The sequence below is a fragment of the Anabrus simplex genome, chromosome 5, assembly GCF_040414725.1.
Source record: "Anabrus simplex isolate iqAnaSimp1 chromosome 5, ASM4041472v1, whole genome shotgun sequence".
Taxonomy (NCBI): Eukaryota; Metazoa; Arthropoda; class Insecta; order Orthoptera; family Tettigoniidae; genus Anabrus; species Anabrus simplex.
In genome coordinates this window covers 336,657,192-336,671,913 of record NC_090269.1, presented here as the reverse complement: position 1 = coordinate 336,671,913, position 14,722 = coordinate 336,657,192, and the positions used below count along the sequence as shown (strand labels likewise).

At 38.3% G+C, this 14,722-nt stretch overlaps 1 long non-coding RNA gene across 1 annotated transcript in view; it reads right to left on the bottom strand.

The window, feature by feature from the left end:
- The window catches only part of LOC136874073 (uncharacterized), a 118,925-nt gene extending 105,597 nt beyond the window's left edge, over positions 1-13,328 (bottom strand). The window contains exon 1 of the long non-coding RNA XR_010860214.2: positions 13,105-13,328. This is a non-coding gene — a long non-coding RNA (uncharacterized lncRNA). The remainder of the gene's footprint in view (positions 1-13,104) is intronic.
- Between the last annotated feature and the right edge of the window lie 1,394 nt (positions 13,329-14,722).

Below are 14,722 nucleotides of genomic sequence, written 5' to 3'. Positions count from 1 at the left end.
TTCCTTTATTACACCTCTTTGCAAGATTCCATTATTACTTACACGAAGTAAATGTTCATAAATGACCCTCCTCCAATCATCATCAATATTTTCCACTCTTCCCATTTCATCAATGGCACTTTTATCACTGCAAGTACAATATGTAAACAGTATGTGCTTCATATTGACACCTATTGAACACACAAAGCGCCTGACTCACGTTACTACTGCTGCATTCACCGATAGCTTGCGTTGATCTGAATACCTCTGTTCATGCGACCACCTACCAAGGTCATGCGCATATGTCCCAGACTGCCAAACCATTTTATATGCTCTGTGACAAAGCAAACATCACTGTTCTGTGCTTAAATTGCTATTACGCTGCCGTTGTTAACAATAAAAGCTCGCTGATGGAATGCAACTATTATTTTGGGACAGAGGAAATATTTATCATTTCAACTGTACTTTCAGTGTGCCTGTTTTGTGAACTCTTTGCACGTTAACCACGATTTTACTTATCTGGGAAGCCTTAATCCTACATTATCCTGGTCAATCGAGATTTGAGTGTATATAGATGGGGTGGAATGTGTTTGATAGTACAGCAGAATCCTGCTTACTCAACTTTCCATATAACTCAAACTTGAGACCTTTTCATAAAGATCACTAAATGACTTTCTGGTCGTGTAGAACATTATCTCCAAAATACTGTAGTCTATTAATAGCTAGACTAATAATGTAATTTTTAACATCGCCCAAAGAGTGTAAACAGCATAGAGGTGCATTTTAATTACAGCACTGTATCACTAACTACAATACTGCAGATGAGTCTGAATATTTGCATGTTTTCATGTTCTGTTCAGAGATTAAGATATTCTAACTGTATCTCTCTTACATTAATTCATGGGACTGTAACAAAATTAGTGACAGGTTCATTTCATGAAAATAGCAATCTACCCCATTCCCCAATTTGTTAAGTCAATCAACACACTCCTTTCTGTTCTTGTTAGCCATTAGCAGGTTTGACTGAAGACTGTTCCCTATTGTTAGCTAAACTGAGTTTTGTTGGTACAGTTTCTCAGCCTACACCCAAGGCTTACGTGTTGTGTTGTCAGTGCTACTGTATGTTGGACAATAAGGAACAAATTAACATGACCCTGGAAATTAAACTGATTCCTTACAGACTCTGCAAAAAAAAAAAAAAAAAAAGTGTTGGTAAAATTACCCTAGATTTAGATATTGGACAAACTGATGACGGAAAAAGAAAGAAGAGGGGTGAATACGAGAAAGTGAGAGAGGCTCTATTTGTGGTTCAGGCAGCAAGGGAAAAAGGAACACCCATTTCAGTACCTATTTTGCAACAGAAAGCACTCAAATTCTATAAGAGGAATTTCAAGAAGGGAAGCCCAAATTTACTCCTAGTGACTGCAGTCTAAACAGGTGGAAGATGCACTAGTCACAAAGTTGCAAAAAAACTATCTGCTGATTCAAAAAATGCCAAATTCCACAGACTAATTAAAAAGGACTTATCTGAGTTTCAAATTCTGGTCTGAATTTTCCAATGGTGCCTTCAAAAATGCTTGCATCCCAGGAAGAAAAATCAGCCCCAGGCTATAAAATAAATATTCAAGGGGAGTTACAATCTTGGCATGCAGCCTTTCAACAGGCCGCCACAGGCACAAGCTAGCCATCATTAGCAAATAGAGAAATCCTTGCGCATTTAAAACTGTAAAAAATGTCTACTCATGGAACTGACAACTATGATTTGCCTGTTTGGAAGAGGAATCCGTCAAATGCATGAATGGAGGCATTTTTAAGGACTTCTTTTGATTGATGTTTGTTGTTTAAAGGGGCCTAATATCGAGGTAATCGGCCCCTAATGGTACGAAATGAGATGACAAATTAAAAGTCCAAAATCCTCCACTGACTAGAATTCAAAGCGTAAGGATGAAGAATGAATGGATGGATTGATATGACGTTAAAACGATCAGTGGATCCGACCCACGGTGCCTCACATGCACTGAACCTGGCACAAAACAGTAGTACGGACCAAGGGACTGCTGCTATAGCATGATGCTGAATCAATCAGAACATGCTCGTTCTCAAAACGGGTCCAAAATCCAGGTCATCGGCCCTCGTAATGGGATTTATCGCTAGAAAATTAGAACCATGGTATTTCCGATGTTGCGGTACTAATCAAGAGTAGCGTAGACTAGCGGTATTCCATACATTATGGTACGACTCACAGGTAAAGAAATTCGCACATGTATTACAGACCTAATGTGTTTCACACATTGCGGCGCCCTCGACAGGCAACGCAAGCCCATGGTGTTCATCACCTAAGTGTACTAACCACAGGGACTTACTATCCCACAGTGTTCCTCATAGAGTGGGTACTAATCACAGGCAAGGCAGATCCACGAGTTCCTTCATCCCATGGTGTCGCTCATATAGTGCTACTAATCACAGGACTGTAAAAGCAGTCGTGCCCACGTTTGCTACTAATCACAAATCTATTTGGTACCCAACATAGTGGTACTACGCATAAGTAAAGGCGACCCATGATGTTCCCCGCGCTGGTACTAATCACAAGGAGTTTCATGTTTCTAATATAATCATACCTTCGTCGCCCCCTTTTAGTAGCCTCTTACGACAGGCAGGGGATACCGTGGGTGTATTCTTCGTCTGCATCCCCCACCCACAGAGGGTGAGCCACTGGAATTAATCAATGAAGGTGAAGATCCCCGACCCAGCCGGGAATCAAATCCAGGGACCCTCTGGACCAAAGGCCAGGACGCTAACCATTTAGCCATGAAGCTGGACTTTGGAAGCATTATAAAGGGATAGAAACTTCTTTCTTCTCATTTTAGCCATGAAGGAAGTGTATGCCAAACTAAAGAAAATAAGACATATTGGACATAGTGGAGTGGATATCTGAAATGAAATACAGCATATAAACCCTGTTCCATCCCAGAGCAAGTTGTTGGACCATTCAGGAAACTATAGTGCTATTAAAACAATGTGCGTGTTCTGACAGCTCTCAGCGTGGTAGTAGGAGGTGGCAGTTACTATGGCAACCGGTACACGCCTCCTGTTTCAGCCAATCCCAGCTCGGCATGCACTCTCCCTTTTCCTACCCCCGCTGTCTGAAAGCTTTGTGAGGCAGTCGGTCCGAGTTCCACGTTGCCAATATAGTATACCGTAACACATGTGGCTGGGCTAACAATGTCTACTTTGAGAGATATCATTGTCTGTATAGTGTGTTTTTTAAATCAACTAAATATTATAGTGCTATTGTGTTCATGTTAATAAGTGTATCGTTATCGAGGCTGGCATTCTAGTGTAGTGTAAATTATAGTATTGTGTAGTATAGTGTAATTTTAACACCGTCTCATTTACTGAATTCAAAATGTTGCAACCCGTTCAGAGCGCCGCTAAACACCGAGGGCGACCTAGAATTCATTCACCTAGAAAAAAGGCAAGCGTAATGGAGAGGCATGGCTTCGCTATACGTGGTCAAGTTCGCGATATGGTATGTGCCTTACGGGAATATTTTGAGGCTGAAGGGAAAAATGGAGGCCCACTGATAGACGGTAACAAAGTTGTAGAAAGAACAGCAGCAGCTTTAAAATTTCTCAAGCTACAGTAATTAGAATAGGGAAAGAAAAAAAAGAGAAAGAAAAGGAGCCTTGGGAAGAAGGTGAAGGGGAAAGAGAGGGAGTGGATGTAATTGGACCATCACATGACAGCTTATCAACACCGGGCAAAACCCGACTCATTAAAGCCTATGAGGAAGGCGAATGAGGAGTTTGTCTTACGATATTTGAGCTGATAAAATTACTGCTGAGCCATCTTGGAATAATAGCAACGATATTTAACGTTTTTCTAACTCTTTCATGATCGCCGTTAATGGATATTATTTTCCGCAGAGCCTAGCGCAGAACGCGAGCTGTTGACTGTGATGTAGTAACTCATGCCGGATCATGTGGCAACACAGCGCTCCCACTCCTTTGTTCGGCGCCACGTGCTGCGAACTGTCAGAACACGCACATTGTTTTAATAGCACTATAGATTTTAAAAAAGCAGGAAAGAAAAAAATATGAACTAGTGGACTTGCTAAAGAAAATTCCAGATTGCAAAGATGTTGCCGATTGTGATGTTTGAGAATGGATAGGGCAGGATGAAAACTAAACTTTTAAACAGCGGAACACTTGCACTAGTGAAGGAAAAACTGAGAAAAATAAAAACGAATCAGAAGAGATGGAAGACAAATGAACAGTTAAGATGACTCTTAGGGAAGGAAAATGGGCTGCTGAAGGAACACTGTTACATGGAGCAAGATACATCTGCCATGGACATTTTCTTTCTCCGTCTACTCCATGACAAAGATGCACGAAATTAAATGAGTGCGAGTTATATCAGTATTTTCCTTACAAAGAACTAGCCATTTGTTCAGTTTGGTAGGCAAGTTTCTTTTTAACTATTATTTTAGGATATGTTGTACTTTTCTACTGTATGTTCTGAATTATGCTACAATTTTCACTAAATTAATATATAGATATATATAGGGATGTGGCGACCCCATCGCCCAGTGGGAAACCACTGCAATCAGCTACCCGAGTATTGGCGGGAAAACCATAACATATGCGGAGTATGGAGGAAATGCCTACTCCCAGTCCTGAACAACTAGGATGAACTTGTAGCACTTCATTCATCACCAATTCATACTTCATTAATCACCTTTCCAGATCACATCTGGAATTGTAAAGCCTGACCTTGGTCAGAAATGTTTCGATCGAAAGATCAGACAATCAATGATGATGAGTCTTCTAATGAATAAATCCACCGGTGTGGACAAACAACAACAAGGATCTGCACAAAGACACCACTCGGAATCGGTGGGGTGTCAAGTAGAAGACCTAGGCGAATCGGAGCGCCTGGAAGCCCAACAGACAATCGACAGACAGCTGACAGACAGTGGACTAACCCAACAATGTAAGAAGAGACTTAAGTTCAACAAATCAGGAAAATTTTCATACTTTGCAACATTAAACATTAATTCACTAAGTAAGGTGGGCAAGTTGAAACATTTAACTGATGTGATGGACCAACATAGGATTTTAATAATGGCTTTACAAGAACTTAGGAACACAGACCAGGACCCAATTGAATCAGGAGGTTATCGTCTCTACAAAGGACCTCCAGGAGAAAGAGTAATGAAGAATGTCCCTCAATTTGGTGTAGGTTTTCTTGTTCATAGTAGCATAATAGACTCAATTGAAGAATTTTCTTCAAAATCTTCGAGGATGGCACTTCTAACAATTAAAGTAGGGAATAAAACTTATACTTTAATAAATGTCCATGCACCAACAAATGACAAAAACAATAAAGATAGAGAAGGAGTTGAAAACTTTTGGGAGGAACTTGATTACATATTAGCGAAGATCCCTGATGAGCATATAAAAATCTTACTTGGAGATTTCAATGCTAAAATAGGCAGAGAAAAGAAGTATCGCACAGTTGTAGGAAAATGGCCAGCTCATAAATTAACGAACAAAAATGGCCAAAGATTAATTGAACTTTGTGCAGATCATAGACTCGTTTTGGAAACCACCAGATTCATGAGGCGACCACAAACTTATGACATGGAAATGCCCTAACGTAAAATTGGGAGAGTTTCAGATTGATCATGTTGCCATGGATAAAGATTATCATAAAGAAATTTATAATGTCAGAGTCCTCCGTGGGGTAGACATTGACTCGGATCATTATATCTCAAAAATAAAAATCAAGTTAACACCAAAAAGGAAACACAAACATAATCATCTCAAAGCAAGGAGAAATTATGATCCCAGTTACTTAATAAATAATAAAATATATTTAGAGAGATCCAAAACACCTTTAAATGACAAATTAGAGACAATGATCAACAAACTTAAAACCATAGCTGAAGAAATTGCCCCAATCAAAAGGAGAAAGAAACATGCGTGGTGGAACGAGGAATGTGACAAAGCAATTCAAGCAAGACACAAGGCATGGATAAATGATCAACAGAGGAAAACGGAAAAATCTCGAGAAGAACTAATTAATGCCAGAAGACAAACAGCTAAAGAAATTAGGACAATTAAAAGGAATTATCAAAAGGAAATGCTTAGCACTATAGAAGAAACATTCAATCAGCATAAAACAAGAGACTATTACAAAACATTCAAGCAATATCAATCTAAATTTACCCCTCCCACACTTATGTTAAGAAATAAAAATGGTAAAATGGCACACAATAATCAGGATAATGCTAACATTCTTGCAGAATACTTTAAAGAGTTACTTAATTGTGAGGATCCTGTGGAACATTTAGAATTTGATCCTAACCCAAAAAATAAAACTCCATTACAAAAGATTATACCACCAGTTTACAATGAAGTGAAAACGGCAATTAATGCACTTAAAAACTACAAAGCAGCAGGAGAGAATCAAATAGTAGCAGAAATATGGAAGAATGCTAATGATCAGACTATTCAAAACCTACATAAATACATCATTGATATTTGGAACACGGAGAAGCTTCCTGAGGAATGGAATACAGCGATAATCCACCCGCTGCACAAGAAAGGTGATCGCTCCGATCCAAATAATTATCGGGGGATATCCTTACTTGATATTACATACAAGATTTTATCCAAGATTATATACACAAGAATCCAAGAACAACTCGACCAAGAACTTGGAGAATATCAGGGAGGATTTCGACCAGGTAGAAGCTGTCCAGATCAAATCATTAGTTTAAAATGGATAATGAAGCACCAAAGAGTTCGAAGTAAGGGTCTGGTCATCACGTTTGTAGATTTAAAAAAAGCATACGACAGTATTCATCGTGACTCATTATTAAAAAGCCTTAAAGAATTTGGCTTACATCAAAAACTTGTTAACCTCATTAATATGACTTTTAAAAATACGAAGGCAAAAGTTAAATTTAGAGGTGAATTATCAGAATCATTCACTATAAGAACTGGACTTCGACAAGGAGACGGACTTTCACCATTGTTATTTAATTGTGCATTGGAGAAGGTTATGCGTGAATGGAACAAGAAATGCCAACCAACTATCAAGATCGGTAGAAATATTAAACTCAACTGCCTTGCTTTTGCGGACGATTTAGCATTACTTGCAAATACAATAGAAGAGGCTAAATTTCAAATTGAACAACTAGAAATTATAGCTAAAAAAATGGGATTACAAATTTCATTTGAAAAAACAGAAATGATGCCAACTTTTAAAGTTGATTTACCAGTTATTCAGCTGAACAGTAATAAAGAGATTAAAATTGTTCAGAAATTCAAATATCTTGGGGAAATAATAACATGGAACACAAATGAAAAAGAAGCAATAGAACACAGAACAACTAAATTTAAACAAGCACAAAGACTTACCTGGCCAACCTATAAAAAAAAATCTCTTTCGATAAACGCTAAGCTGAAACACTATAATTCCATAGTTAAACCAGAGGCAACCTATGCTAGTGAAACTTTATTCAAATTAAATGTAAAATCTACAACAGACAAATTACAGAAAACTGAGAGAAGAATTCTTAGAACAATTATTAATAAAAAACACCAAGTTGATGGACAGTGGAGATTGTTGCCTAACAACATTGTCTATCGTGAATGTGAATCAATAATATCTACAATGCGTAAAAGAAGAATTTCCTTTTTCTGTCACATATCAAGATTAGCAGACACCAGGATATTGAAACAACTATTCGATTACTTTTTGAAGAATAAAATCAATAATAATTGGTTCAAAGAAGTTCAGGACGATTTGGAAGAATTGGGTATAACTCTTCAACAAATCAAAGACAGAAAAGAGAAGAGGATTTTGAAAAACAAAAGCATAAGTCTCAAACTAAAAGCAGTTGAACGGAAACAATATACTATATCGGACACACAAAGGGCTTCCAGGTCGGAGAGGATGAAAAAGTTCTGGGAGAAGAAGAAGAAGAAGAAATTATCTCAAATGTATTGATTTCAGTGCTCCAATGTGGGCGTAAAATATGTAAATAATAATAAATAAAATAATAGAAAAATATCATGTGAATATCCCACACCTTATTCTGTAAAATAAGATATTTCAGAAACTACACACTTTCAGTCCACATTAGTTTGAGTTTGCAGAACTCTGTAGCATTCATCATTAGCCACTTTCCCCACTCCTGATAGGGTGGGCACAAAAAAGGCAATCACTGAATTTCTTCAAAATGTTGAGACATTTGAGACAATGAAATATTACTTTAAGATCTAATACTGTGTTTTAAAATACTGGAAAAGTTCCTAATGTTTTAATTCAACTGTTCAAGAAAGACAGAAGTAACAATAGATGTGTACACATGTAGCCATTTATGGACAAATGTCTAGTGAACAGATAAGGTGCAATTTATGAGCTGATAGGGGAGAGGAAATAAAGTCCTGAACATATATACAAAAAGTGGAGGAAAAAGAAAGGAAATGCCTTTATCCAAAACTGTGGTAAATACAAAAAGTAATCATATTTTTAAGAGGCAACCATTGACTGCTATTTTGCACACCATTTTCCATTTGGTCCTGAAGTGTTCCTTTAGGTTTAGACGATAAGAATCACCATTTCTTGGGATGGTTGGGGTTACACCGGACAGCTGTCTTGATCAATGATCGATTGTCTCTTCTAATAACACGTCCGTATGATTTGCTTTATGTCACACCAACACAGATAGGTCTTATGGTGACTATAGGATAAGAAAGTGCTAGGAGCGGAAAGGAAGCAGCCGTGGTCTTAAGGTAGAGCCCCAGCATGAGGAATCACAGAAAACCCATCTTCAGGCCTGATGACAATGGTGTTCGAACCCACTATCTCCTGAATGCAAACTCAGAACTGCACGATGCTATCTGCACAACCAACTTGCTCGGTCCATGTCCATACCATCTGAGGCAAGCTTTTCTCATCTTGTCCAAAATACAGTAATTTCTGAGAGGAAATTTTACATATTGAAAGAAAGTGCCAGTACATAATATACAATATCCTAACTCCTATAAGCCATTGTATTTACTTTGTATTTAATCTTAATTCTTCACTTCCACACAAATAATGCTATTGTTGCTAATATCTTTCAGTAGAAGTTATTAAATTTAAGCTTTCGTTTTGGCATATCTACCGCTTACAAAAAAAAAGTTACTCAACACAAGCACAGTTCAGATGGTTTAGGCTAGACGCACACCTGAAGAGACGAAACTGTCAGCGACAAGATGTCTCGAGACAAAATCACCGGGGACAAAATCTTTTACCTAATTTTTACCTGACATTACGAGTCGATGTGGCGTGAAATGAAGAATGGCTGTTGGTTTATATTAGTAAGCGTTATAAGACATCAAATGAATGTATTAAAAGTATTAAAATTTACCTGACAATGACATTTACAGTAAGATGCAAAAGTTGAAAACTACAAAAGCAGATGAAATTAATAAGGTTTCAGGGGATATACTAAAGACAATGGGTTGGGATATAGTATCACATCTGAAGTACTTATTTAATTATTGTTTGCATGAAGGAGCTATACCAAATGAATGCAGAGTTGCTATAGTAACCCCTGTGTATGAAGATAAGGGTGATAGACAAAGCTGAAAATTACAGGCTAGTAAGTTTGACATGCATTGCATGTAAGCTTTGGGAAAGCATTCTTTCTGATTATATCAGACATGTCTGCAAAATTAATAACTGTTTTGATAGAAGGCAATTTGGGTTTAGGAAAGGTTATTGCACTGAAGCTCAACTTGTAGGATTCCAGCAAGATATAGCAGATATCCTGGATTCAGGAGGTGAAATGGACAGTATCGCGATTGACCTGTCTAAAACACTTGATAGGGTGGATCATGGGAGACTACTGGCAAAAATATCTGCCTTTGAACTAGACAAAATAGTGACTGAATTGGTTGCTATATTTCTAGAAAATAGAACTCAGAATTAGAGTAGGTGAAGCTTTATCTGTCCCTGTAATAATTAAGAGGCAAATTCCTCAAGGCAGTATTACTGGACCTTTGTTTTCTTATATATATATATATATATGATACGTGTAAAGAAGAGGAATCAGAGATAAGGCTTTTTGTAGATGACATACATGACAGAGCAATAAATAAGTTACAAGACTGTTAGCAACTGCAAAATGACCTTGATAATGTGAGATGGACAGTACGCAATGGTACGATTATAAACGGGGTTAAAAGTCAGGTTGTGAGTTTCACAAATAGGAAAAGTCCCCTCAGTTTTAATTACTGCATTAATGGGGTGAAAGTTCCCTTAGGGGACCATTGTAAGTACATAGGTCTTAATATAAGCAAAGATCTTAACTGGGGTAATCACAAATATGATTGTAAATAAAGGGTACAGATCTCTGCACATGGTTATGAGGGTATTTAGGGGTTGTAGTAAGGATGTAAAGGAGAGGGCATATAAGTCTCTGGTAAGACCCCAACTAGAGTATGGTTCCAGTGTATGACACCCTCACCAGGATTACTTGATTCAAGAACTGGAAATAATCCAAAGAAAAGCAGCTTGATTTGTTCTGGGTGATTTCCGACAAAAGAGTAGCATTACAAAAATGTTGGAAGGTATGGGCTGGGAAGACTTGGGAGAAAGGGGACGAGCTGCTCAACTAAGTGATATGTTCACAATCACAAAGAATGAGTACCGTCCACCTAATCAATACTTTATTATGTCTTGTACTGATTAGGTCGACAGCACCTACTCTGTGATTGTGAATACCAAGTATCAATACGGACATGAAACTGATAGATTACTGATATGTTACCAATATAAATATTTTGTTATTGGACATTGTGAATTTTCCAGCTGACTCATTCCTGGTTGCCAGTGTTTTGCCCCAGTGTGCTAAGTTGGGCTCATCAGTTGGTAAATAGCAAATAGCATTAGAATAGAATAGCATGAGCTACATTTAATTAGGTTATAAAAATAAATGTACTCCTGGGGGGCAGGTTGGTGGGTTTCTGGCTATCTTAACATATTTCTCCTGTAAAAAGAATTCCATGCAAGATTTGCATCATTCCTACTCCCTTATAAAGCTTGCATAATACATAAAGTTAAACTGAATCATTAACATAAAAGAAATCAAAGTTGTTCTCACCAACACCCAGACATGTACAGGTTATGTCCAAAAAGCCTCTCAATGCATGTGTATGCAAATATGAATGTATCCCAGAGATTTGTCGAGTTCTACCAAATAAAGATTCACCTAGGTCTGGAAGTGAGCTTGTAGCAGCTTTGGTCTATGATAATGAAAATCAGGACTACATGAATGAAGTGTGTGAAAAATTCAGTTGTAAAGTGCTTTTGTGGCATATTTCAAAGAAGAATTAGGTTCTCAGACAATGGGAAAATATTAACCATTTTCTTGTCACAATCTGAAGAACACTCTGAAGGAAGTAATGAAAATGAATGGGTATTAGCTCAGCCTGTGTGCCACCATATTTGTAATGTTACTAGTGGAATTAGTGCAATCTTACTTGGAGAGTGTCTCAGAGGAGAGATGTATTCATAGATATATTGTAATAGTGGATGATAATGATCAAGAACTTGGAAGTTTGCTGTATGGACATTTTTGAAGAAAGTTGTGTCTGATCTAAAAACGGAATTCTTACACTTACAAAAAATTAAATTATTTTCAAATGGTCCAGCCGCTAATACTGTCAAACCTTCCTCACTTAAAAGACATATCTGCAATTGATAATTTAAAAAAAAGTAAAACCATTATCAAGGTTACTGAAAAGGCTTGCAACCGAGTTTAGGATAGTCTGGGAATGCTTTTTACACGTTTCTTTAGCCGCATTGACAGATAGGTCTTATGGCGACAATAGGATAGAAAAGGGCTAGGAATGGGAAGGAAGTGGCCATGGCATTAAGGTAGAGCCCAAGCATTTTGGTGGAGTGAAAATGGGAAACCACAGTAAAAGCATCTTCAGGGCTGCCAACAGTGAGGTTCAAACCCACTATCTCCCGAAAGCAAGCCCACAGCTGCGCATACCTAACCGCACAGCCAACTCGCTTGACAGTCTGGGAATAACTTTCTAAGAGGTGCCCATATGTCAAAGCTAGGAAGTGCACTACTTTACTCATTATGAATGATGAAATAATGAAGGCCAACAACAATGAACTTTTAATACTTTGACTTGGCAGGTGATGCAGTATTATTGGGGAATACAGAAGTTAACTGGTAAATACATGGAATGAAGTGTTTGACTAAATATACATAATTCCACAATACTTCTGCAGTCCTTTATCTGGCATTTTGGATTGGAACAAAGCTGGAAGATGTTCATTTCAAGCATCCAAATAGTGCATGGTATTGCAGAAACAATCTATTCCAACGAACGGTCACTAGAACAATCCATAAAGAATAATTATATCATTCGGCAAGGAATATGTAGATGGTCCAGATTCCCCAAGCAGTCTTCTTATCAAGTTCGCACTTACTCACAGGACCTCCGGCTTTACGCGAAACCCGATCCACCAAAAAAAAAAAAAAAAAAATCCCCCCACCTGCTATCAGTGTACGTGCAATAGAAAGACTAACATCCCAGCAGAAGCCGTCAACTGAACAGTAGTCCACCAGTTTGAAAGATCAGTCGAAATTTTCTGGCGCAATAACATCTTACAAACAGATCGTAAATGACCGTGGAGTGGGAAAAGAAACTGAACAGGGTGAATGTCAGAAAAAGTTAAAAAACCAGACTGTCAATATAATTTTTCCAATCTTGCAAAAACATTGCATGGGGAACAGTGATACAAAAGAAAATCTACTAAGGTATTAAAGAGTCACATTCCTGAGCTTCCCACTATTAAATGATCCCTATTGTAAACAAGACAACATACCCCGAATACATTTCGTAAAAATGGTTGCTCGTATTGACCACAATTTTGTCTAAGAACACATCATAGCTCTTTTACAATTCAATACCCGGTTTTATGCACGGAATAAAATAACAAAGCGCAAAAGATAGATGTTATTTCCACTTCGCGTTGGCATATTTCAACATGGCGGCCAACTTGACCCCCATTCAAACAATAAAATGTTTTTGTTGTACTCACCTATTATAATTAAGACCTGGCATGTTTCCTAATATATCTTCTTTACTGCTTTCTGAACTACTTAATGCCAGCAGGGCACTAATACTCATAATTCTTCCGGGTTTTGAGACTACGTACACTTCTTCACTACTGACAAAATCATAAATGAGCAAGTTGTTTTGTAAAGATGCTCAGCACCTCCGCCTAAGAGGATATCCCCACTCGGTTTGGTTTCACTCTCTGCTCTCACCTCTGAACGAACAACGAAACGTCACTCTGACGTAGTCTATGTACCAAAGAAGTTTAGGAGCTAGGAAGTATTTCCAGCAAAGATATTATATATAAAGAGAATAATGTAACCAAACACGTTAGTGGCGTGGCGCATAGAACAACAAAGCCCACAACCAAAACGAGGATAGAACCATGGCCATGATAGAACGCAAATAAAGGGAGATGGGGAGAGAATCTAAACATAAAGATATATAGTCTTCTATTGTTGTATAATTTCCTTCCTCCTCTGCCGAAATGATCTACTTTCAAAATAAAGTTTGCCTACCTCCTGCGTTATCTCGAAATTGCGGGAGTTTTAAATAAAATACTGCACGCTGGATAAGTTTGACACTTTTATCAAAATAGTTTGACCGAGAAGAGTGGGCTTCGGCTAAACAGCGGCTAGTTTTACTAGCCTTCCAGCTCAGCATTTGGGAGACGGAACTGAACTAAGACAAATGCGGCGGGCATATCCTTTTATAGGACATGACCGCCACTTCCTCAACTCTCAGCACCTCAAAACCCGCTTCAAATCTCCCCGCCTGAGAGGGGCCGTAGCCCTCTAGGAATGAAAACTTGCATTCGGGAGATAGAAGGTTCGAACCCCACTGTTGGCAGTCCTGAAGAAGGTTTGCCATAGTTTCCCATTTTCACACCAGACAAATGCTTGGGCTGTACCTTAATTAAGGCCTCAACTGCTTTCTTCCCATTCCTACCCCTTTCCTATCCCATCGTCGCTATAATATCTACCTGTGTCAGTGCAACATAAAGGCGGGTACAGACATGTGGGCCTAACTCTGTAACATAACCACGTCGCGCGCCAAGGTTAAACAGGGCAATATTACGCACCGCGGTTGCAAGGTAAATTTTCTACCCCGCACCGTAGGTCGTAACGCGTAACCTACCAGCGTTCCGCCAGTTGAGACAGTGCAGCTTTGAAAGGTGGACATAGCTGCAGCAGCATATATTCAAACATCTCATTATAGTACCGTACACACTGTTTAAAGTGAAAAGCTTAAGAATGCGTCGTCACATTCAAAGTCTGATGCCATATTTTATAAGTAATATTACATAATTTTATTTATACACACCTGACCCTGTTCCCATGCTCTCCTTTATTTTGCCTTTCTCCCTTCGGAGTGAAGAAAGCAAAGACGTCATTTTCTTCCGGCATTCCTCGGCCGTTGTGTTCAGTTCCATCGCCAGCTCCTCCCATGCATCATTCCTTAAAATTTTGTTGAAATGCCTGGGATGGCTAGCTAGCCATAAAATTTCCTTAGCTCTCAGTGGCGTATTCTGGAATCTCCACTGAGGCATGCAACTAGTAACATAATGTATTAAGTAAATTTCAATTCTACTCACCCTTATT